The sequence below is a fragment of the Bombina bombina genome, chromosome 3 (genome assembly GCF_027579735.1).
Source record: "Bombina bombina isolate aBomBom1 chromosome 3, aBomBom1.pri, whole genome shotgun sequence".
In the NCBI taxonomy this organism is placed as follows: Eukaryota; Metazoa; Chordata; class Amphibia; order Anura; family Bombinatoridae; genus Bombina; species Bombina bombina.
The window spans coordinates 698,426,994-698,454,505 of NC_069501.1; the positions used below are offsets into that span (position 1 = coordinate 698,426,994).

At 35.0% G+C, this 27,512-nt stretch overlaps 1 protein-coding gene across 7 annotated transcripts in view; it reads right to left on the reverse strand.

The window, feature by feature from the left end:
• GTF2IRD1 (GTF2I repeat domain containing 1) overlaps positions 1-26,817 on the reverse strand; it is a 272,274-nt gene extending 245,457 nt beyond the window's left edge. For 5 of the 7 annotated variants that reach the window (XM_053707481.1, XM_053707483.1, XM_053707486.1 and 2 more), the window contains exon 1: positions 26,209-26,816. The gene's annotated coding sequence lies outside the window, so the exon portion shown is untranslated. Of the gene's footprint in view, positions 1-25,949; positions 26,044-26,208 lie in introns of those variants that run through there. The other 2 variants (XM_053707485.1, XM_053707482.1) reach the window with 2 other exon arrangements.
• Between the last annotated feature and the right edge of the window lie 695 nt (positions 26,818-27,512).

The following is a 27,512-nucleotide window of genomic DNA, read 5'->3' on the forward strand; positions in this document are numbered from 1 at the left end:
GAAAGGCAGATAGCTCTTGGGAGACAAATTACTGCGCTAAAGAAAGTAATATTAATGCTCCCCTACAAAATGGCACCCAGTATTTATTAAACCCTGATATTAATATTATCCTTGTGTTCACCCCACAGATGCCAATATAGTCACATCTAGTAAATAAAAACAGTATCATCTGTGTGTATAATCACCACTGAATATACAGCATTCAATTTTTTTATTTTTTTTTTACGTATAATTATGATTTATTAACATTTTGTATAATAAATGGGATCTTAAAGAATGAATCACTATGTTGTATTACCACTATACTTTTGTGTATACAGAGTACCTAGGCCTGCTTTATTACTCTGGTGCTAGAATGATAAAAAATAAAGTGACTGATTTAGGACATTATTAAAAACCCAGATCAGTTACTAATGTTCAAATTTTTTGGGAAAATAGTTTTATTGAAAACAACTAATCTTAAGAGTAATGCCCACCAAAACCTTGTATGCATGTACATTTGTTCTATCTAATGATAATTCAATTGTTTGTCCTAAACATGGGTAAAAATGCTCTTAATCACCATTCTATGTTATTTACCTTGTCCATTTAAGAATGTAAAATATTATAGTATAAAGCACACGTGATAAACAGAAGTTATCATGGTTATGTCACATGACATAATGAAGATCATTCCTTCATACAATGTTTAAGGAATACATGATACAGGTTGCCTGGTATTCTAGGTATTAAGTTATTGCTATTATTATTTTTTTTCCTTCTGGTTCCAAGACCACAACCATTTTGGTAGGTCAAAGGCCAAACACAAAACAAAGCAACCATCTGCAGCAATCGCTATTAGGAGTTATGAATGCAGTAAAGGAGGGGCGGTGTGAAGAAGGGGGGTTGGGAATTATGTGGTGTGGCAGTCAGAGGTAGTAGCAGGTCAACTGAATCCCACAGAAACGCTCAAAATGTCCAGAGCAATGAGCTAATAGAGAGCAGATAACACAAATTATAATCTATACAAAATATGTATGTGTCCTTTACTCACATGCACACAATAAGGGATCTAAATAACAGCATCCATATAGATTAGAGGATGCCCACAGTTTTGAGAAGTATTGATTTGAGATAAGTGCTATTTAAAGCAGGGCTTGACACGTGTATGCAGAATGCAGAAGAATCTATACATTAGCAGAACAAAAAAAAAACCATTTTAGGAGCCAGGGCTCAGCAAAAAGATGTATATTTAAACTGTAAAGAAAACAAGAAATGAAAAGGGATGTTACTGTCATTACTGAAGTTTGTGGAGTTTGTTAAGAGGGAAGCCAGAGACAAGTAGGTAATTTTTAATATCTTTGAATGTTTTAATGAATGTTCATATATCACAGATATGCACTGCTGTGATAACTGTACCGGTGTGAGTACATTCAGAGAAAAGAAAAAAACGACAGTAAAGTCAAAATTAAAGTTTTATGATTCAGATAGGGCATGCAATTTTAAACAACTTTCCAATTTAATTTTATCCTCAAATTTCTCTTGGTATTCTCTGTTAAAGGCAAAATCTAGGTAGGTTCATATGCTGATTTTTAAGCCCTTGAAGACCGCCTTTTATCTCAGTGCATTTTGACAGTTTTTCAAAGTTAGACAGCGCTAGTTCATGTGTGTCAATATAGATAACAATGCGCTCACTCCTGTGGAGTTATTTATGAGTCACCACTGTTTGCCTAAAATGCAAGTCTGTCAAAAGAACTGAGATAAGGGGGCAGTCTGTAGAGGCTTAGATATAAGATACTCACACAGCTAAAAAGTGTTAATATAACAGTGTTTGTTATGCAAAGCTGGGGAATGGGTAATAAAAGGGTTATCTATCTTTTTAAACAATACCAATTTCCAAGTAGACTGTCCCTTTAAAGTAATTTTATACAGTGTATGCATTTTGTTAGCCCAACGTACAGATTTTTACAAAACAACAAACAGCTTTTAAGAAAACCCTGATGAGTTTACTTATCTCTCTTAAAGGGACATGAAACCCATTTTTTTCTTTTATGATTCAGACAGAGCAAACATTTTAAAACAACTTTTCATTTTACTTCCATTATCAATTTTACTTTTTTCTATTGGTATCCTTAATTGAAGGAGCAGCAAAGCACTACTGGGAGCTAACGGAATAAATCAGTAAGCCAATGAAAAGAGGAGTATATGTGCACCCACCAATCAGCAGCTAGCTCTCAGCTCCTGAGTCTACCTAGGTATGCTTTTCAACACAGAATATCAATAGAACTAAGCAAATTATATAATATAAGTAAATTGAAAAGGCCAATTAAGTAGAATGCCCAATTAAGTAGAAGTCAATGAAGCAAAAAAAAACCCACCCTACTCATGTGCAAACCCAATTGTACCAACCCGACATGAAAATATAAATATTTCACATTCCAATGTTCTTCACATAGCCGAAAAATTTCTATTTATTCATAAATACATATTTTTTACATATATCTGATGGTACTTTGGTACAATATATATCAATACCTATATAGCTATATAATTATATATAGGTATATAGATATATACAGATATTTATATATATATATATATATATATATATATCATAAAGACATAGGTCATATTCTGCTATGTGTTCTGCTCTGACAAAATGTGTGGTGGTGCCCGAGACCTCATATCTTTAAGCCTTTATAACGTGTTTTTGCATTTTTATATAAATATTTTTATTATATAATGTTATGAGTGTAACTGTACGTTTAAATGTATTTTTGATGTGTTTTGTGACAAAAATTTTTTCGCAAAACAGTTAACCAGAGCACTGATGACGTGCTATCCCGACACGCGTTAACTTCAATTGCGCTCAAGTGATTATGTTTACTTTAAACTTGTAATACGAGTGATACATCCAACGTGCGCAAACAACCACAATAAATACCTTTTTGTTTGCATGTAACTGTTAGCGTACCACTCGTAATCTGGCCCAATGTGTATAAATGAACAAAAATGTAACCATCAGTCAGCAAGCGATTCCGAGGGTGCTGAACCAGAAATAGGCCGGCTCCTAAGTTTAGATTCCTGCTTTTCAAAGAAAGATATCAAGAGAACAAAGAAAATTGATAATAGGAGTAAATTAGAAAGTTGCTTAAAATTGAATGTTCTATCTGAATCATGAAAGAAAAAAATTAGGTTTAGTATTTCTTTAAATTAGAAATACTTTAGCAAAAGAGATACAATTATCTGGGAAGCGCCAGTACCTAATGTTGGGCAGCCCTGTTTTTATTTCCTTGGGTTTTTAAAGGCTCATTAAGAACTTACACTGATAAAGACAACAGTACAAAATCAAACACTGAGGGCCAGATTACGAGTGGAGTGGTAATTACTGATCCCGCTTGCATGCTAAGTCTGCTCGACTTCTGCTCTTTGCATGCAATGGGTAGCGAATGTATTACAAGTTGAAAGTAAATCTTTTCCACTTGTGTGCTAACCTGACGCACGTAAAGAGCAGAAATTAGAATATCGTGACCCATAAACTTCAATGAAGAGAGAAACGTGGAAAAAAACTTCCTATTTCAAATTCAAATCAGCCAATAAAATTAAAGCGTTTTCTATTGGCTGATTTGAAATTGAAAATCAGCCAATATGAATGCAAGGGTACCCCTATATAAAGGGGGTACCTCGCATTTCGAAATTAAGTGTGCGGCTGGTGACTGCATGAAGAGGATGTCGGGGACAGAAGAAGGATGAAGAGCGCCGCTGGGATGAAGATAAAAAGAACGTCGCTGGGGTGAAGATAATGAGATCACCGCTGGGATGAAGATGGAGCACCACAGCACGGATTCATCTTTGGGGTTAAGTGGGGGTTTTGGGTGGGTTTTTATTTTTTTAGATTAGGGCTTTTGTTTTTTTTAATGGGCAGCAAAATAGCTAAATGCTCCTTTAATGTCAGTGCCCAGCCAAATGCCAATTTCTTTTTTCTAGATAGCCTTTTTTCAGGGGTGGGGAGTTAATTGTAGTGCTTTGTAGACTTTTTTTTTTAAAGAAAAAGCTGACACTTTAGGGCAATGCCCTACAAAAGGCCCTTTTAAGGGCTATTTCTGTAGTTTAGTGTTAGTATAGGTTTTTTATTTTTTTATTTTGGGGATGGATTTTTTTTTTTTAAACTGGGGTTTTACAATAGGCATAACTTTATAATTTTTGGTAATTTGTTTGTTGTTTTTTGTAATGTTATTTTTTTTTATTTTTAAAGGTAAGGTTAGTTTTTTAGTTTTTTTTTTAAAGGTACTGTTAGTTTTTTTTTTTACAAGCAAGGTTAGTCACGTAGGTGGTATAAGGATAGTGGGGTTAGATGTTAGTGTGTTACTTTGCAATGTGGGGGTGTGGCAGTTTAAGGGTTAATAGGGTAGTGGGGTTACTTTGTGATGTAGGGGTGGGACAGTTTGGGGGTTAATGGTGTAGTGGGTTACTTTGCGATGAGGTGTGTGGCAGTTTAGGGGTTAATAGAATAGTTTAGTGCATCTGTTTCCTCTGGCCAAACTCTTTATGTGACCTTCCAGGTCACGTTAAAAGTTTGAGCACTAAATGAGATTGCGTTTGAGCGATGAGATTTACTTTCAATTTGTAATACTAGAAAATAAGCGGAGCGTAAATTACTGTGAATTCACGTAAACAAATTTGCGGAAACTTAAACAGTGCGCCACTTGTAATATGGATTTGAGCGTATAGAACACTGCAATCTCACGATCGTGTTTACTCTCCTTTAAGCTAACGGTAACATTCCACTTGTAATCTGGCATTGAATCATTCGCAAATAGGACAGCATAACAGAATACGTTATGAATCAGACAAGATTATGCAGTGCTTCTGTTTGCTGACTAAATACACCCAGCATGGCAGAGCAGCTGGTGTGTCGTTCAGTAGCATTCTGTGCTTTTACAGCCAGCATATTAAGGCAACTGATGATGATATGTCAGGATCTACGATCTCATAAACGGTTGCAAAGTGTCACGATCATGTCAGATGTACTGCAAAGAGGAGGTAGCTTGTTATTGGTAACAGGTGCTAATTTTAGGCAGCATTTTTTCCACTCTAAGTAACAGTGCTAAGGTGCTAGGGTAACCTGATTCTCTGGTCTGAGTAATAGACTGACACTTTATTTGTTGTATATTTTTCTGCCAGATTTTGTTAGTTGATGACTTTATTGTCTCTGCTCCTGACTTCAGCTTCCATGTGTAACTGTGTTAATTGAGATAACTGCTAATCTAATACTGCATTTTTTAATTTTTTGTTAGTAGATTACCTCAGACTCTCTCACAGGCAAATCATTGTGCAATAGTAGCATCTCTCATTCCATAAAAGCAAACATTTAAGAGTTGGTTTCTTTGAAGCTTCAACCAGTACAATGCCTCTACATGGTTCCATTTTTTTTATTATCAATGCTAATGAGTTACAACAATTTTGTTGAGGGATTTATGGTTAGGTGAGAAGAAAGATACATGTACAAGTGTGTGTTGCGTGTTATAGGCGAGAAAACCAATGTATTAGTAAAAGGAAGTCATGAGATATGGTGAAAGATGGGTGAGTGTGAGTGGTGAATGTTAAACGTGCGGTGCATGTGATAGGGGTGTAAGAAGGGCTCATATATGAAGCTTTTAATATACCTGCATAGATGTATATAGAGCAACAATATTATAATAGGCCCACCTACATAGACCGGCCTTAACACAGCTTGAGAAAGCATTTGAGCACTGAACATTTTTCCAGTTAAAGGGAAAGTTCACCCAAAAAAAATTCTCCCATTTAAATTGTTCCCAATGATCCAATTTACCTGCTGGAGTGCATCAAATTGTTTACAAGTAGCTCCTTCACCACTATTTTGGCCTTTGAAATAGCTGATTTAGCTTGTGGTATTCCAACCTATACTCAAAGTTTTGATACTGGAGTCTCAGCTATTGAATAGCCTAAGTAAACACAGCCATCAGAAGAAATTAAACTCACAGTGGGGTGTAGGAAAGTTAAAGGGACACTGTACCCAAAAATTTAATTTCGTGATTCAGATTGAGCATGACATTTTAAGCAAATTTCGAATTTACTCCTATTATCAAATTTTCTTCATTATCTTGGTATCTTTATTTGAAATGCAAGAATGTAAGTTTAGATGCCGGCCCATTTTTGGTGAACAACCTGGGTTGTCCTTGCTGATTGGTGGATAAATTCATCCACCAATAAAAAAGTGCTGTCCAGAGTACTGAAACCAAAAAAAGCTTAGATGCTTTCTTTTTCAAATAATGATAGCAAGAGAACGAAGAAAAATTGATAATAGGAGTAAATTAGAAAGTTGCTTAAAATTGCATGCTCTTTCTGAATTACAAATGAAAACATTTGGGTTCAGTGTCCCTTTAAGTAATAAAATTATATTTTTCCATTGTTCTCTCTATGTATTATGCTTTAGTTTTCCAGACAAATATAATATAAGGAAGCAAGTGTGTGTACACAAAGTGATAACATAATGTGATGTGATATTACCTGAAGCTCAACCCATTGTAATGGGCTGTGGTTTAAAAAGCACACAACCAGCTACTTCATATACACAAATAAGCCTGAAAATGCAATTTCTTATACATTTTATACAATGCAGTTGGTATAACAAGTCATTGAGAATACATTATTATAAAAACAATTTTACAGTATACTGTTCCTTTAAACACTGCCCCTCCTACTTATTAAACTGTGTGAACATGAGCTGTTCTATTATGCACTCTCACCTACTATACAACATTTTAAATTTATTTATGAGAAAAAGAAGGAAATACAATGCACAATAAAAACAGGTACACAATACTCACAAAACAGTGAGGCACAAACATACAGGGCTTTGTGGATACTGGTGTGAAACAAAGGATGAAGCTATTTAATTTACGGAATGGATCAACATCAATGATTTAAACCACATTCATTTTTTAGACATTACCCTAATTGGTTGTGAGGATGGACGTATTAAATCCGAAGTTTACAGAAAACGTATTTTGGCCACTACTTACCAAAAGTAGGCATCCGAGACATGTGACCTATGCAGTTGCCAAAGGCCAATTTATTAGATTAAAACCTAATTGTGTGGAGGAAATCTGATATCAGTATCAGGCAAATCTCTTAGCTGAGAGGCTTAGGGATAGAGTTTATCCTCGTACAGTGATTTGCAGGGCAAATTGACAGTTGGATGCCGTAGATAGATATTCACTAATAAATCACAACTCGCAGAGTAAGAGATGTTAATTTAATGGTGTTACATTTGTTACAAAATACTCTGCACCCCAGAGGCAGAACTTTTTTTCATTTTCTGCGATGAGAATTTTTTAGTAAACATTTTTCTGCAGTGTCTCTAAGGAGCCGGTGTTGCTGTGTTTGTTGCCCTTACTCGGTGTGCATGAGGACAGGTTCATGTACAGCCTCGCTGATGTCTGCTGTATGTTCCCACCATGCCAGTCTGCCTAGGAGCCTGCTATACTGTACTGCTGGGGTCTATATGCTTATTTTGGAGGGGCTGCTGCACCATGCTTATAATGCTGATGTATAATATATAATTCCTAAAGGATGGCACTTAGAAATATATATAATTAATAAATTGGAAAAGTGCACTCCCACTCGCGCAAAAAACAAGTACCATGGTGTATAAAATTTCTCAATAAACACAGTCCAGCAATTGCACTCTCTGGATTCAAATCACAGCAAACTTTATTGTGAACGTTTTTGGAGCATTCACTCCTTCCTCAGACAATAAAAAAGTGAACAAGACAGTGCTTAAAAAGACATACAGAACCCTCCCACTTCCCCTGCAACCAATCACAAAACAGTGTCATAGTCATCAACAATGTGCACAGGTGAACATATCAGCATAACATTATGCATATCTAGCATTGTCAATCTTATAGGCATATGTACTACATATCATCAGTGTGCACCATCATAATAGTAACAGTAGTATATTAAGTGCATCTATCCAGTGACAAAAAATAACCGCAACATATATAAACAGGAGCTACATCCAGCAGTCTAATAACCACAATAACAGTTAATGAATTAATGTTATCACTATACTTGTACAAAGCCAGGTACAAAGACCCACAAATAAATACAAAAGCAACCAACTTACCCATAAACATTATTTCTGTAGTCAAACCAGAGTCTGCTCATTGACATGCGGTACAAACATTTCCAGCGTGGTATACTGAATTACACGCTGTGTGAGGGGGAGGCGTGTGTACATATCTCACATCAGCCAATAGTAGTGCGTGAGTAGGCCACGCCCCTCCAGCACTCGATCTAGAACACAAAGTGGGGAAAGAGCCCACCAAACCTATTAATATAGTTTGAAACCACCTGGGCAATAATAGGCATACACCAAAGATTAGGTGTCATCAAAATCAATCTCCACACTGAAACCCCAGTATTCGGCAAAAGGGGCGTGGCTCATGTCACCATCAACGCCCCAAAGGGCAGGTCAATACTCAGACGCACAGCATAATTGGATAATACAGTGGACTCGCCCCCAAACAGCTTTAGAACCAAATCCCATCATCGTCCTAGTGAACAAAAATACATTAAAATGTAAAAGGACTTTATCTTTTAAACAAATCATGCAAAAACATCCAGTATATTACACCACATCACCAAACAGAGCAAAACTAGGCAAAAATTAACAATGTATTATATAGCTGATAACCTATTCATATACAGAAAGGTACATGTAATCTAACAGACATTCAGATATCCTGTCATATCTATAATTACTAGGTGATCCCCTCATGTCCTCAAAAGGGAGTGTGCCTTAACTGTCCCTATATTAGATTAACTACCCATATATTGGACTACGGACCTGATGGATATCAAACAATACTAGAAAAAAAGGGGAAGGAATGGGATGTATCATTACTGAACTACATAGCATGAACCATCATACATAAGGGACATAGAACTGCAATATATGAGATGTATATATAAAGTTACTTTTTTTTATTGTCTGAGGAAGGAGTGAATGCTCCGAAAACGTTCACAATAAAGTTTGCTGTGATTTAAATCCAGAGAGTGCAATTACTGGACTTTGTATGTATGTATAATACACACACACACACATACATATATATATATATATATATATATATATATATATATATATATATATATATATATATATATATATATATATATATATATATATATATATACATATACATATACACATACATACACACACATACTGTATATTATTTATTTATTTATTTATTTATTACAACCTCAGAGTTGATTCCAGTAAAGGGATCTTAAAAAAAAAAAAAAAAAAAAAAAACACTGGAAGAACAAATATAATACACACCCATTTTAAAAAAATAATAATTCTGTTATACATCACAAAGGCTGATGCTTTTCCCAAATGAGTTAAAGGGATATTCACAGTATTGTGAAAAAGGTTTGGTAAGGGTCCACAACCCCATTTTTTCCAATACTCTGCATATCCAATGAACTTATTTGGTAAAGTTCCAGCTTCTGTGATCTCTACACACACACACACACACCATATATTTTTATATATATATATATATATATATATATATATATATATATATATATATATATATATATATATATATATATATATATATATATATATATATATATATATATATATATATATACACACACACACACACACACATACCATATATAAATATATACACACACACACACACACAACATATACACACAAACATACACACACACATTTATTAAAGAAAAAAAAATCTGCTAAGTATTTTGGTTGGCTCCTATACTCCTAGAATACATTTGTTAAGCCTTGACTTACCTTTTCTGCAATGTGCTGTTACCCTGTACCGCACTGAAGTTCAGGAAGTGGGAGGAAATTCAAAAGAGAAGAGAACCTAGCAAATATTTACATTGAGATAGAACGGAACAGTGACACCCACAGGTAGAAATTAAAAGTGCAGGCAAAAAAATAATTTTAACTGCCACTGCCGTTCTTTCTGCAGAGATCCTTCAGTTTCTGCGATAACAACGCAGATCACATAGTGCATAATCGGCTAGATTACAAGTTTTGCGGTACGGCTTTTAACGCTAAAAAATAGGCTATTACGCTAGAATAGCCAGGAACGCATATTACGAGTCACAACGGTATAGCTATACTGCAAGCATTTTAGCCTGTACCGCAAACGTCCATTCTGCACTCAATGTTTGAGTGTGGGATTTTCCATAGCGCTGTATTACAGGTTGTGCGGTTCGGCTAAAATTTTTGCGTTACAGCCTATACCTACACGATCCATATCGCCATCTGAGACCAATAGTTATGGATTTTGCGAAACAAAAAAGTTTCACAAAACCCATAACCGCCGCCCTCCTGCATCGCAAACACTATATTAAACTTATTAACCCCTAATCTGCCGCCCAGCCACATTGCGACTATTAAATAAACCTATTAACCCCTAATCCGCCACCCTCCGACATCGCCGACACTATATAAACCTATTAACCCCTAAACCGCAGCTCCCTGGCATCGCCGACACTAATAAAAGTTATTAACCCCTAATCCGCTGTCCCCGACACCTAAATAAACCTATTAACCCCTAAACCGCCACCCCCACATCGCAAAACACTAAATTAAACTATTAACCCCTAAACCTAACACCCCTCTTTAAATTAAAATTACAATATAACTATCTTTAAAAAAATTAAAACTTACCTGTGAAATAAAAAAAACTAAGTTTAAACTATAAATTAACCTAACATAACTATTCTAATAAAATAAAAAATACTACCAATTAAAAACCTAAATTAAACATTTTAAAAACCTAACACTACGAAAAAATTCAAAAAATCAAAAATTACAAAAAATAATAAACACTAAATTACGAAAAATAAAAAAACTCTAAGCTTACAAAAAATAATAAACAAAATTATCAAAAATAAAAACAATTACACCTAATCTAATAGCCCTATAAAAATAAAAAAGCCCCCCAAAATAAAAACACCACCTAACCTACAATGAACTACCACTAGCATTGCCCTAAGTTAAACAGCTCTTTTACCCTAAAAATATTACTAAAAAAAATTAACTAAACTCAACTCTTGGCTTTTGTGCAGTATAGAGCTTATCGCACCATAACGCACAGCACAAGGAGGCTTTTCAGTAACTCGTAATGGCAGCGATATGGAGAATGCAATAACGCAACATTTTTGGCGTTAGTTTCGCACCCTGTTTAACGCAAAACTGGTAATCTATGTGAATATGAGGAGGTTTGTAAAATCATAAGCAAGCATTTTTTAGTTGTGGTTGACAAGTTAGTTAATTTAGTTCAGGCAAGAAGTGGGATGCAGATTCTCATTAGAGAAATAGGTTGTTGAGCAATATTTTATCAACCTCACAACTGAAATCATAAAGGAAGCAATCTTCGTGGTTCACTTGTATGTTAACACAACAGTGTAAAGCCAGTGAATTTGCTATAATAGCAACAACATTTTATTTATCAGTGATAGGAGAAAGGTTTGAAGAATTGCAGATCTATCTTTTGCTATGTAGTATGTGGGCCTCACCACAAGAGAGGTTAGGTCAAGGATCTGTGAATATTTATCTTCTATTAACATACGTACTACACCGCTTGTATAACATCTTGTCAACAAACAAACAAGATAAAGATGTGGGTGGCTATTGAAACGGTTAGTCTACCAAAAAGAGGAACTAACTAGCAGATTCAATCTTTTGAACAATCAAGAATTGCAGTGGATATTTTGGTTAAACTGGCTAAATTACACGAAAAGGGGACAAAATAAATAAATTAAAATATAATGCAAAGTTGTTTCATTATGCATAACTAAAAATCTTAAGGTGTTTAATGTCCCTTTAAGAACAAGAGTTCCCTAATTCTGAATATGATTTAATCAATTACTGTCAGTGGAATTAATATTATGTATATTTTACATTAAAATATCAAATACATTTCAGTGTATATCACAGTAAACAGTAAGTTATGTGTATTTTTTTTGTATATTCATGAGTTTGTGGTCAAGGATTAGTGTTATTGAGTAAATTTAATATTGTAATTATATGAAGGAAATAAGATTGTTATTGTTACTCATTTGTAACCACACACATATGTGATACATATATTTATATATGTATCTAATATTTAAAGTAGATATTTAACTAATTTTGACACAGCGACTGAAACATTTGTATGGTCTGTCTATATTTTACTTAAAGGGACAGTCTACCATAGAATAGTTATTGTTTTAAAAGATAGATAATCCCTTTATTACCCATTTCCCAGTTTTGCATAACCAACACAGTTATATTAATATACGTTTTTACCTCTGTGATTACCTTGTATCTAGGAACCTTCTTCCAGCCCCCTGATCACATGACTGTGACTGTTTATTATCTATTGTCTTGCATTTAGCATTGTTTTATGCTAAATCTTAAATAACTCCCTGTGCCTGAACACAGTGTTATCTATATGGCCCACGTGTACTTTCTGTCTCATTGTGTTGAAAAGAGATTTAAAAAGCCTGTGATAAGAGGCAGCCCTCAATGGCTTAGAAATTAGCATATGAGCCTACCTAGGTTTAGTTTAAACTAAGAATACCAAGAGAAAAAAAAGCAAATTTGATGATAAAAGTAAATTGGAAAGTTGATTAAAATTAAAAGTCCTATTTGAATAATGAAAGTTTAATTTATACTAGACTGTCCCTTTAATAACAATAAATGTTACGTTTAATATACAGCGCTCCCCATATAGTTTTTTTCTCTAAACAATGTGATTATGTGATGCCATTCAGAGAATCAGACTATGAGGGATATTTATCAAAGGTCTGGCGGACCTGATCCGACAGTGCTGATCAGGTCCGCCAGACATCGCTGAATGCGGAGAGCAATACGCTCTCCCTATTCAGCATTGTACCAGCAGCTCATTAGAGCTGCTGGTGCAACGCCGCCCCCCTGCAGATTCGCGGCCAATCGGCCGCCAGCAGGGGGTGTCAATCAACTCGATCATACGCGATCAAGTTGATTTTCGGCAATCTCTGTCCGCCTGCTCAGAGCAGGCGGACAGAGTTATGGAGCAGTGGTCTTTGGACCGCTGCTTCATAACTGGTGTTTCTGGCGAGCCTGCAGGCTTGCCAGAAACACGGGCCCTCAAGTTCCATACAGAGCTTGATAAATGGGCCCCTATACCTCTTCTGCATGGCTTCTTAAAGGGGCATGTTAGCCATATGCTGTTTCACTTGTAAAAGATGTAGCATATACACTATTTGGCCATGGATATTATATAGGAAACACATGCTAGACATAATGATGTATTTAAAGCAAAAGATAACCCTTAGAATAATATTTACATTTACTTTTTAGAATTATATTAGTTTTTTTTAAATTGAAGATAGAAGTGATAAAGTGGCCGAAGGTGTTCAGTGTTGTTAAGGACAGGGCTCTGTGCAGGCTCTCAATCTCCTTCACACCAAACTTGTCAAACCACAGTCATGGTGGAACAGGAAAGGGCCCTCCCAAACTGTTGCCACAATGTTGGAAGCATCCAGCTGTCTTAAATGTCTTTATATCCTGTAGCATTAAGATGATCCTTCACTGAAACTAAGAGGCCTAGCTTAAATCTTTAAAAAAAACCATACCGTTATTCCTTCTCTACTAAACGTTACAGTAAACTCTAGGCATTCTTATGGCATCTGCCACCCTCAAGAATCTTCTATCAGTATGATTCATCACTCCAGAGAACACATTTCCACTGCCCCAGAGTCCAGTAGAGGTGTGCCTTACACTACTCCAGTTAACACTTGGCATTGCACATTTTGATGTGAGACTTCTGTACAGCTGCTTGGCCAAGGAATCTAATTTCATAAAACTCCTGGTGTACAGTTCTGTGCTGGTGTTGCTTCTACAGGAAATGTGGAACTCTGCAGTGAGTAATAACAGATGATATGTGATTTTTATGCAATACCCACTTCTGTGAGCATGCGTGGTCTACCACTTTGTGGCTAGATGCTACCACTTCACAAACAATAATAACATTTACGGTTGCCCAGGGAGAGATCTAGTAGGACCTTGTGGCAAAAGTGACATCCTATAACATTGCCATGTTTCAAGTCACTGAGCTCTTCAGAATGAACCACTGTACTGCCATGTTTATCTATGGAGATTTCATGGCTATGTGCTGGATTGTATGCACCTGTTAGCAAAGGGTGTGGCTAAAGCACCTGAACTCAATAATTAGTAGGGGTGTCCACACACTTTTGGCCATATAGTGTATTTAAAAAGCTACATAGCAAATATCACATGAATATCTCTGCAAAAAAAGAAATATAGTGTACCTTAAAATTTTACTACTAACCAGATCTTATTAATTAGGGATTTAACCATCCAATATTGATGCTTGTCTTTGAACCTGCATAGGAGAAGGCATCTGGTATGTGCATGCACCATCAATTTCTTACCCTCTTCAGTTCTATAAATTATACTCAAAAACTTTGCTAGGTTGTGGTGAAATTCTGCAAGATGGTGGAGAAATCTCAAAAGATCACAGCAAAGCATAGTGTGAACCTCTGATGATGAAAGGCTGTTAGCATCATCCAAAGTTTATTAGTAACTGCACACAGAGTGGGTTGATCTTAATAAATAAAAACAACTAAGTATATAGCATTGAACTCAAATGAGAAAGGAGGAGATGTATGATGAGTAGCATGTCCCTTTAAATAAAGAACAAAGTGTAATTACATTTTTCTGCGTGTGCTTTTCCTAAAACAAGGTAGTGGTTCTATCAATATGTGGGTTTAGTGGTGTATGTGTAAATAAAAGTGTGTGAATCTGTCAGTGTATGTAGATCAGTAAATGTGTGTATATATAAAATGCAGGGAGTAGCTATTGGCTGAGGTGGAAGTTATGAGGGTTAGATTACCATTGCTGCTACTTGCCCTAGAGGAGAAATAAAATATATAGCATAAGGTGAATGAAGCACATTATAGATAGTGAATAATAATGTGCGTGCAATTGTAAACCTTTTTGCATGGGAGTATCTAATTTTCAACATCTTTCAAACTGTGCTGCTCTGTGCTAGCAGTTTATTTCTATGCTATGGTCACACGAAACTCTGGATGAAATTACAGCCAGCCTTCTCCTCCTTCGCTGTAGAGATCACTGTCAGTGACAGTTTCCCGATTAACCTAATTGGGAGCTTCATCAAGGAAGACGTCCGTGACCAATGCAGATATATGCAGGCCAGACATTCATATTGCGGCAAAAGCAATCAGACAGATAAAATAAGACACACAGCCAAAAATAACAGGTGCTTTTCCAAGAAATCATAATTGTCTCTGCAATTAAGCAAGATTCAGGGAATTACTATAGTTCTGCTTTCAGGCCTGTGTGTACATGTACAACCCTGATACAGCACATATTATGTGGAGAGTATTACTGGCCCCTAGGGACAAATATCTCAGCAAATGAGTAAAACAAAACATGCAATACATATACATAACGCACCACTGAATCATATATTTAGAATCTGTGGTAGGTAAGATAAGTGTGGATTTTAGCAGTCAGGGCATATTTTATTTTCCTTCTGGTAAACACACGCTGTCAAGTAAACAGAAAACGATGTGTTCCTGACAACGCAATCAAGAAGACATAAGGTGGCACTATCAACACTAATAATAATTCAACACGTAGTAACACCTGAATTTCTAGCAAAGAGATAAAAACATCAAAGACTGATAATATCACTAAACATAAATACAAAATTTGTTATTAGGTTAACAAATTATGTATATGTAGATTTTATGTGTTTACGTTTCTCTGACAAAAAAAAAGATCAATTAAATCATCATGTATTAGAGGAAATCAGACAAAAATGAGCAACAAATTTTAGGCTAATTGCTGCCAAAAAATATTGTGTATATATATATATATATATATATATATATATATATATATTGGAAAAAATAAAAGATAAATAGAGGCGATGTGAGTTGCTTGGGGGTGGGGTCATGGTAAGGGGTGGGGCTTTGGGTGTGCTGTAGGTGGGGCCTGGTATGTCATAGATGGGATAGGGCATCCCTTTGGAGGAGCCAGGCGGGTTCTGGGAATTGACAGAAGCAGACTTTACAACCCTTGATAATACTGGAAAATACATGATGGTTGGGAAGTATAGTTAAACACATAGGACTAGATTACGAGTGAAGACGTATTTTGCCTTCCTACTCGTGCATTAACTCTGTTAGAAGTAAGCTTTTTGCACATATATTACAAGTTAAAAGTAAAAAGTCTTTGCACAAGCGCTAACCCAAAGGGCGCAAAAAGCCAAAGTTAGGATATTGCGACCGTGTTAACATTCTCCCCCGTAGACTTCAATGAAGCAAGAAGAAAAAAACAAAAAAAAACCAAGTGCGCTAACCAGACATAAAAAATATTAATATTTCACATTCTAATGTTCTTCACAAAGCAGATAATATCTATGTATTATGTATTTATTTCTAAATATATATTTATATATTTTTGTAAAATATATATTTATACCTACATATTATATATATATTATATATATATACACACACACACACACACACACACACACACACACACACAGTATATATACAGATATATACATATATCATACATAGAACATATTACTATATGTAAAGAACCTTGGAATGGGAAATATTACAGTAAATACATAGTTACTTTATTAATATGATTTTACATGTTTTCACTTACTTGACTGTCCATATATGTATACATATGTATTTGTGTTTACATGTGTATATATGTCTGTAAATACATATATACACATAAACACATAAATACATATGCACACACATATATATATATATATATATATATATATATACACACACATATACACACACACGCATACATATATGTGTGCATCTCAATATTAAAGCCCTTTGCAACCTTTTTTTCTAACACCTGAGACCTCATATTTTTGAGCCCTTATAACGTTTCCGTGCAACATTTTTTTTTATCAACTTTTATCAGACAGTGTTATTATGCGTGTAACTGTACTGTGAAATGTATTTTTGATGTTTTATGTGCAACTTTTTTGTTATGCGTAACAGTTAACCAGTGCACTGAGGTCACGGTAATCATTCTATCATAAATAGTGATTGGGCTAATGCGTTTGTATTTACTTTCAACTTGTAATACTCGCGCTCCTTCTGAGGCGTGCAAACAGCTATGATAAACCCAATATGGCTTGCACTAAACAGTTAGCGCGCCACTCGTAATCTGGCCCTTAGTAATTTGGATAAAAATAAAACAATTTAATAAAAAAGAGCATTTTATTTTTACCATAGAATGTCCCTTTAAGACTGGAGCAGTGTGGATCAAATAAGAATTTACTGTATCACATTCTATAAATAGATTTCATTCCTTTTAGATAATATGATAATATACACTTAATTCCACAAAAGCTCATTGACAAATATAACTTAAAGCAAATAACCCGATTTTCTCTCATCACACAATTTAGTGTTTGAACATAATTTACAGACTATATAATCCAGAATATTGTGCAATAAAAGCCAGAAACATCTTCTGTTCAGACTTCAGTGTATCAAAATGTGTAATATGTACATAAATGGCTATGTTAAGACTTTAACAGCAATGTTATTTTTCTTTCAGCATGTCTGTAAATACATATATACAAATTTAAATACATAAATACATATGTGCACACATAAAAATAAAAAAATATATACATTGTATGACGTTAAGTCCGATTAAATTACTAGTATAAGAGGTGAGGAGCACCCCAACTATATATGTATATGAAAGGAGACTGGGTCAAAATAATAACTATATATATATATATATATATATATATATATATATATATATATATATATATATATATATATATATATATATATATATATATATATAGCTAATATCAAAATAGGAACATAATCCCACAAGGTCTGGTGATATCGTACCACCAAGTTAATACAACGGAACTATTGCGTAATGTCAAGTTAATACTCAGTCACTGTGGAACATATTTCACACAGCAGAGGTGTGTTTAAGGTTGTTATGTTGGAATACTGCCCTGCGGCCCAGTCTCCGAAGGGAGAGGATCATGCTCTGCTTCAGTATGTCACAGTACATGTTGGCATTCATGGTTCCCTCAATGAACTGTAGCTTCCCAGTGCCGGCAGCACTCATGCAGGCCCAGACCATGACACTCCCACCACCATGCTTGACTGTAGGCAAGACACACTTGTCTTTGTACTCCGCAACTGGTTGCCGCCACACACGCTTGACACCATCTGAACCAAATAAGTTTATCTTGGTCTCATCAGACCACAGGACATGGTTCCAGTAATCCATGTCCTTAGTCTGCTTGTCTTCAGCAAACTGTTTGTAGGCTTTCTTATGCATCATCTTTAGAAGAGGCTTCCTTCTGGGATGACAGCCATGCAGACCAATTTGATGCAGTGTGCGGTGTATGGTCTGAGCACTGACAGGCTGACCCTCACCCCTTCAACCTCTGCAGCAATGCTGGCAGCACTCATACGTCTATTTCCCAAAGACAACCTCTGGATATGACGCTGTGCACATGCACTCAACTTCTTTGGTCGACCATGACGAGGTCTGTTCTGAGTGGAACCTCTCCTGTGAAACCGCTGTATGGCCTTGCCCACCGTGCAGCAGCTCAGTTTTAGGGTCTTGGCAATCTTCTTATAGCCTCTTTATGTAGAGCAACAATTCTTTTTTCAGATCCTCAGAGAGTTCTTTGCCATGAGGTGCCATGTTGAACTTCCAGTGACCAGTATGAGAGACTGTGAGAGTTATAACACCATATTTAACACACCTGCTCCCCATTCACACCTGAGACCTTGTAACACTAACAAGTCACATGAAACCGGAGAGGGAAAATGGCTAATTGGGCCCAATTTGGACATTTCCACTTAGGGGTGTACTCACTTTTGTTGCCAACGGTTTAGACATTAATGGCTGTGTGTTAAGTTATTTCAAGGGGCAGAAAATTGACACTGTTATACAGGCTGTACACTCACTACTTTACATTGAAACAAAGCGTAATTTCTTCAGTGTTGTCACATGAAAATATATAATAAAATATTTACAAAAATGTGAGGGGTGTACTCACTTTTGTGAGATACTATATATATATATATATATATATATATATATATATATATATATATATATATATATATATACATACATATATATATATATATATATATACATATATATATATATATATATATATATATATATATATATATATATATACATACATATATATATATATATATATATATATATATATATATATATATATATATATATATATATATATATATACACACACATACACATTTAGATATATGTATGTACTGTATCTCTATGTTAAAGCCCTTTGTATCTTTGAGCCCTTATAACTTTGCTGTGCAACTTTCTTTTAACAATTTTTATCAGTCAGTTTCATTCTGTTTATTTCTCTAGAGCTCTATTTCTCCTCTTGCCCCAGTGCTGCTTGTGGACACCTTCCGGATCCTATCCATTCATAAATTGCACAGGAAATAAAAGATTCTTGTGTAGTGTGGAAAACACAGAATAGATGTCAACGGGGAATAGGATGCAACACTGCATCATTTAACTAGCTAGATATCCTCTGTGAGCAGAACACACTTGTGCAGCTGCCTAGTTTAGCCAGAGGTAAATCCATAAATGAACACAATAAATCATGGTCATTTTTATCTTCTGTTTTTCAGCAGTGCTGGTTCTTTTAATCTAATTTTGCCTACACAGATGATAATTACATTTATGGTAAAGTAGTCTATATTCTGGGAAATTACATTACAAAGAAATAAACACTTTACAGCAGGGAAAAACATTTCTTGCAGTAAAGTTAAATATTGTTTATTTTTACAAGCGTAATTACAGATGTAACCTTTTGTAGGTTGTTGCATTTATTTAAGGCTACCTGTATAATTCAGGACAAAGCATTATTATGAGGCATATCTGTGTAAAGCATAAAATGTCACTTAGTTAACCTGTATGTTTACTTCGGTCACAATGGAATAACATTAGCTGATGACAGTGGCAGATTTTATTACATTATATTTTGATACCTGAAATAGTTTAACAAATTTGCATATATTTTTAGTATAGGATTGTAAAGTTTTCAATCTACAATTAAAATTGTGTTGTTTTTATCTTATTTATTCTGTTTTTTTATGTGCCATGTTTGTCATCTTACATTTTTACAAAAAAAAAAAAGAAAATGAACAAAGCAAGGGACAAGTAGCTAAGGAACATTATTGTTATATATACACATCCCATGACCCTGCAAACCTCACAGTCCTGGTTGCTCACTTGTACTCACATACAGCTGCACATCTTTCAGGGACTCAGGCAGTTAATCCCAGCCAAGCCTGGGTGCAAAGCCCATAGGGAAAATTACAAAAAACAATTATTAACACAACACATAGAACATCTGACACTCTCTTTCAAGTACACAGCTTGATTAAAAGCAAAATGGAAAAAAAGCATTTGGCAAAATGGTGATAGGCCCAGGACCATGTCAAAGTATTTTCTTCCCTGGTTACCTAACCTACAGCCACACAATGCATCCCTTTAACCAAACACACTGAGATACAAACAAGGGTGACACAGGCCCTTTGTAATTTCCCCAGACACATACAAAACATGGAAAAGGATTGCACTCTCAAACCAGAATGGGTACACATCCCATAACCCTGCAAAGCTCACAGAAATGGGTGCTCAGCAGCACCCTCAGACATCTGCACAGCTTTCAGGGACTCAGGCAGATAACCTCAGCCAATTCTGGGTGCAAAACGTATAGGAAAAAAATTACAAAACAAAATTAACACAATACATCGAAAGTCTGACACTCTCTTGCAAGCACACAGCTAGATTAAAAGAAAAATGAAAGATTTAGTTACAGCATTTGGCCATATGGTGATAGGCCCAGGACCATGTCAAGGTCTCTTCCTCCCTGGTTACCTAACCTACAGCCACACAATGCCTCAATTTAACCAAATACACTGAGTAACAAACAAGGGTGACACAGGCCCTTTGTAATCTTCTATGTTGTGTTAATAATTAAATACAGGTATATATACACACACACACGTACACCAATCATCAAGTGCTACCCTGTAGTAGTAGTAGTAGTATACATAAAAAAAACATTAGTGACCAAATAATGTATGTCATATTTAGTTACATTTTTATTTAAGATTTAGAGATTAGTTAAAGGGACAGTAAAGCAAAAATTATTTTTTTATGATTCAGAGTAAAAATACACTCAAGAGTACACTTAGTAGCATGTACTTGTTTCCAACACTCCTTTGCAACAGTGTTGCTACAATATGTAACATTTTTAGAAATACTGTTGCAAACATCATTGCTATATAAGTTAAGAGAACAAAGCAAATTTGATTTATTTTTTAAAAATTGCATGTTCCTGCTAAACCATAAGAGTTTAATTTTCATTTTAGGGTCCATTTAAGACTTCACATTTACAAATATTGTACTGGAAACAATGTATTATTATTATTAACAATGTATTATTATTATTTTATTTTATTTATTTGTGTTAGTCTGTTTAATTGCACGATTCTTCTTAACCATAAGAGTTAATTTTCCTTTTAAGACTTCACATTTACAAATATTGTACTAGAAACAATGTATTATAATTACATTATTATTATATTATTATTAGTACAACAATAAATATCATATGCACAAGTAGAAAAGTATAGGCTATTGGACCAGCTAGAGATTTTTAGTATATATACTTTATCTGCACACTTTCTTTTGCACAGAGAAGGAACACAGAGAAGTCTACACCATAATTGTTATTGTTTTAAAAGATAGATAATCCCTTTACTACCCATTCCCCAGTTTTGCATAACTAACACAGTTATATTAATATATGCTTTACCTCTGGGATTACCTTGTATCTAAACATCTTCTGACAGCCCCCTGATCACATGACTTTTGATTTATTATCTATTGACTTGCATTTAGCCAATTAGTGCTGTGTTGTGCTGACTCTTAAATAACTCCACGGTCGTGAGCACAATTGTATCTATATGGCCCACATTAACTCTCCTGTTGTGAAAAACAAATAAAAAAGCATGTGACAAGAGGCTGTCTGTAGTGGCTTAGAAACAGGCAGAAATTTAAAGGTTCAAATGTTATACAGTATATTAATATAACAATGTTGGTTGTGTAAAGCTGGGGAATGGGTAATAAAGATGTTGTCTATCTTTTAAAAACAATAACAATTTTAGTGTTGACTGTCCCTTTAAATTCCAACATAAATGCGTTATAGCAAAGACTAAATCTGAAAAGCTAAAGTATGTTAATAGTTTTAAAATACTTGCAAATAATTGACTGTCCCATTATTACAGCAATGTTTACAGAATAATACATGATAATATAATGCTGACAGAGTGCTGTATGGAAGAGATTTCCCAGGTGAGACAATTTATCCCACAGTCCTCACACACTTTTTATGTTATCTTGCACAGTCAGCATAAAAAAACAATACCTCAAACAGATGTCATATAAAGTAATGACAGGCAAAGGATGGTTGTTTCATGTACTTTGACCCACACTCCTTGTCTAGTACAATGGCCCTCAAAGGGTTTGTCATTACATAATTAATGTGCCACAAGACATGGACCAGGGTGTTATGGGATTTTATATAGTGGTAAACTCACAGAGGATCCATGGGAAGGGAGTATTTCTGAGAAATAGTTTATCTGAAGAGTATGACATTGACCATTATAATTGGAACAGCAGATAAGGACATAATTCTTATGATCAGTGATCAATAACTTATCCGTACACCTTGCTCTTAGTCAAAACACATTTAAACATAAAAGTACACAATCTGCTAAATATTGCATACAATTACAATCCTGTTCAGATTTGCATTATATTTATATCATCCTGTGTATGTTACGCAGTTGTAACAAATACTCATAATATGGCCGACGGCAGTACTTCCAATACCTATTCAAACACTGCTGGTGGGCTAAGTTCTTTTAGGGCCATTTTACCCTCTGAGGTTGGTACATTAAAGGGTCTAGTAAAAATTCAACTTTCATGATTCATATAGGGCATGCAATTTGAAACAACTTTCCAATGTACTTTTATCATCAAATTTGCTTTGTTCTATTTGTATTCTTTGTTGAAAGCTAAACCTATGTAGGCTCATAAGCTAATTTCGAAGTCATTGAAGGTCGCCTCTTATCTCAAAGCATTTGACAGTTTTTCACAGCTAGAGGGTGTTAGTTAATGTTTGCCATATATGCACATACCATTACATATGAGATTGATGATGATTCAGGTAGGGCATGCAATTTAAACAACTTTCCAATTTAATTTTATCATCAAATGTCCTTTGTTATCTTGGTATTCTTTGTTGTAAGCTATCTAGGTAGGCTGATAAACAGATTTCTAAGCCGTTGAAGGCCGCCTCTTATCCAAGTGCAGTTTGACAGTTTTTCATAGGTAGACAGTGCTAGTTCATATAGATAACATTGTGCTCACTCCCGTGGAGTTATTTATGAGTCAGCACTGATTGGCTAAAATGCAAGTCTGTCAAAAGAACTAAAATAAGGGGGCAGTCTGCAGAGGCTTGGATAAAAGGTAATCACACCGGTAAAAAGTGTATTAATATAACCGGGTTGGTTATGCAAAACTGGGAAATGGGGAATAAAGGGATTATCTATCTTTTTAAATAATACAAATTCTGGAGTAGACTGTCCCTTTAAATACCATTAAGTTGGGTAATAAATTACCTATTATTTAACAGCTACAAATTATCAGTTACTTAACCAAAGCCCCTCAGTACTTTGTCTCCATTTGGTGGTGTGAAAAATGCTATAAAAATATTACAATTATTATTATGACATATCACATTAATTTCTGTAAAAGCAAGGGGTGTCACTAAAACTAGAAACCAATTATATAAAAGATCCACCAAAGTTAATTGGAAGCATAACAGAGATAAGTACTTGTATTGCTACACTTATTTAGGATATGAAATATAAATATATAAGTACATAAATACATAAAGTACAAAGGCGCATGCAATATAATTTATTTGACTGCCCATCTACCTGAATTCTTGTTGCACATTTCAAAGGAATATACTGAGCCTACTAAAATTGAATGTATACAACAAATATTATTATAGCAGACATATTTTCCATTTATTAAAAATAATTGTTTAATCATAAAATATTTCATTATAATTCATTTTTATTACTGCACTGTGACTCTTTTTGTTTCATAATAAATGTTCCTTTATTACATTTTTGTCTTTGTCTAATATTTCAAACATGTTACCGAAGAGACTAGTAAAAACAGTATTGTTTTTTAGATTGATTTGTGCCAAATTTTATTTTGGGATTTTTAATTTGCTAGTCTGGGTTTTTCCTAAAGATTTCCTCATGTAATAATCTTAAAGGAACACTGAACCCAATTTTTTTCTTTTGTGATTCAGATAGAGAATGCAATTTTAACAAACTTTCTAATTTACTCCTATTATCAAGGTTTCTTCATTCTCTTGATATCTTTATTTGAAAAAAAAGGCATCTAAGCTTTTTTCTTGGTTCAGGACTCTGGACAGCAGTTTTTGATTGGTGGATGAATTTATCCACCAATCAGCAAGGACAACCTAGGTTGTTCACCAAAAATGGGCCAACATTTAAGCTTACATTCTTGCATTTCAAATAAAGATACCAAGAGAATTATGAAAATTTGATAATAGGAGTAAATTAGAAAGTTTCTTAAAATGCCATGCTTTATCTGAATCACGAAAGAAAAAATTTGGGTTCAGTGTCCCTTTAAAGTGGTAGCAGCAGAGATAGTTTAGTGTGCGTGTCTGCGTGAGATTAAAGGGAAGTTTTTTTTTCTGGGTATAATATAGAGGAGAGGTTGTTTGCTAATCCTTACACTCACTGTACTAAATCACAGGATTGGCCTAAAGTGGCTAGACTGTGACAAACTGGTTAAAGGGTAAAGGGTCAGTTAACCCTTACTGTGACAAACTGGTGACTGTACGTAACTATAAATATGCACACTAAACTATCTCTGCTGCTACCACTTTAAGATTATTACATGAGGAAATCTTTAGGAAAAACCCAGACTAACAAATTTAAAATTAATTAACAATATATATATATAGTTTATTCATGAATACCTAACAACACCCTCTTTTGTTGTGGAAACTAATTACAATTTGCACAGTGACTAATTTTGTCAGATCCAATTTCTGCTATGCAAATGTTATAAATAAAATAGTGTGGATTTGCCCTGCAAGGCCTGGGGCAAATATTAGTATAAAACCTGCCATATTGAAATGTGTTTTATCACTTCTACATGTCACTAGAGCTTCTAATTACATTCTCCACCCAAAAGATCAATTCCTATTCAAATCTATTTATTTAAGTAAAGCTTCCTATTTCACCTTTACAGCACAGCATAAGCATATAACCTGATTTAAATAGAAATTTGAATGGAAATCAAATGTGCACCAAATAAAGACACAGAAAAGATACAAACCAAGTGCATGCAAAAGTACACACACAAACATATACAGTATATATGTATGTGTATATATATATATATATATATATATATATATATATATAAACTATATATTTAATTTAAGGCCAGTGTAAAAAGAGAATACAAGAATACAGAGGTGAAAGCAGCAGAGACATGGGCATAAAATAAATACAGTACATAGAAAGTGCCCTGGTGCTGTAAGTGTCATCGGTGGGAGGGGACATCACAGATCAACTGTAAATCATCTCACTTTCCTAAAAACACTAACCCCTAGAACACATACACACACCCACAATCTGACCTCATTCCACACTGCAGCGAATTCAAGTTTCATATCATAAATCCCATTCCCTTCTCTCCTCCTGGATTTATAAATAGCCCAGACATAGCAGCGGGGATCATGGGGACAGCAAGGCAGACAGGTCCCTGCTACCAGGGACATTCATAGCAGCACCATCGCTGTGTAATCTCACAGTCACAGTCACGTGTGAGCAGTGTACTTTTGGGGGGATACACAATATACAAATACCCAGTTAAAGAAGACACAAAGTTTCTCTTACCTTAAAGGGATCCCAGTACTTCTGTATGTTCGAGCTCCACCAACCCAGATCTGAGGGATTCTTCCTTTAATCTGAATAAAGACAGGAGGAGGCTGTTGCTGTACAAGGGGGAGTTGTAATTTCTCTTCAGATCAGCAGCGATCTTCCCCAAATCCGCAGTGCAAATAGATATGTATCTGTCTTCTATCAACCCCCCTTGGCTCCTGTCTGCACAGAGGGATGAGGAAGAGAGGGGGGTGTGAGATATGTTTCCACCCCCCTCCCAAAATAAAATCTCTTTTTGTGTATGTGTGTGTGTAGCAGGAGTCCCTTTGTTCTATAATCTCAGTAAGATTGAAAGCCATTCGCCCTGTCTCTAATCCCAGCCCTGCTCAACAACAACATCCATTGGCTGTAATTTACATACAGGATTAACGAACCAGCTTCAAGGAGGAAAAAGGGGAAAACCGAAGAGAAGACATAAGAAAGGGGAAGGTGGACTAGGGCTACATTTTTGCTTTTATCTTGAAATTGTTTAAAAACTCAGTGACTGACAAGGAGATATGAGAACTGTGCTACCGGATTAACAACACTGCTGTTTCACACTTCCCTTGGATTTCGTGTAAAATGTTTGTTTTACAGAGATCTGAGAGTCCCTGGCTTCTATGGAGGCTGTGCTCTCAGATTACAGATTAGTGGGCAGGTTTAAAAAAACTGCAGCTATGTGTGCGCCAGCAGTGGAGATTGTAACTATTGTATATACATAATAATAAGTCATTTACTCTTGTCACTGAAGTAGGAATTGAAATACAAATTAAAAATCTAACCATTATTAAATACAAATGTCTTTTTTTTTTATAAATAATTCTCATACTTGTTATACTTAAAACAAAATACATTCATTTACCTGTATTACTCTGTTTTGAAATTATGGAGTAAATTGTTGCTTAAAAACATAATTTTACTGTTTTATGTATTTATTCATAAACAAAATAAGGGTAAACAATGACATTTTAATTTGCAGGGAAATTGAATAAAACTGCTAGGTGATGATCCATTATGAAGGTGTTGGACACCTAGGGCGAGATTACATAAACGGCGTAGGTTTCAGCGCAACTGCTGAAACCAACGCCGCCCATAACTTCACCTCGCACATCGGGTGAATCACATACACGGAGCCGGCAGATCATATACTGCAGTAAGTTGGATAATTTGGTGAGGAACAGAAATGTGCGGAAATACACATTTCTGGAGTCACCAGGGATTTATGGCAGTATATAAACTGCCAACGCCTTAGTAAAAAAAAATAAAAAAAATTAAACACC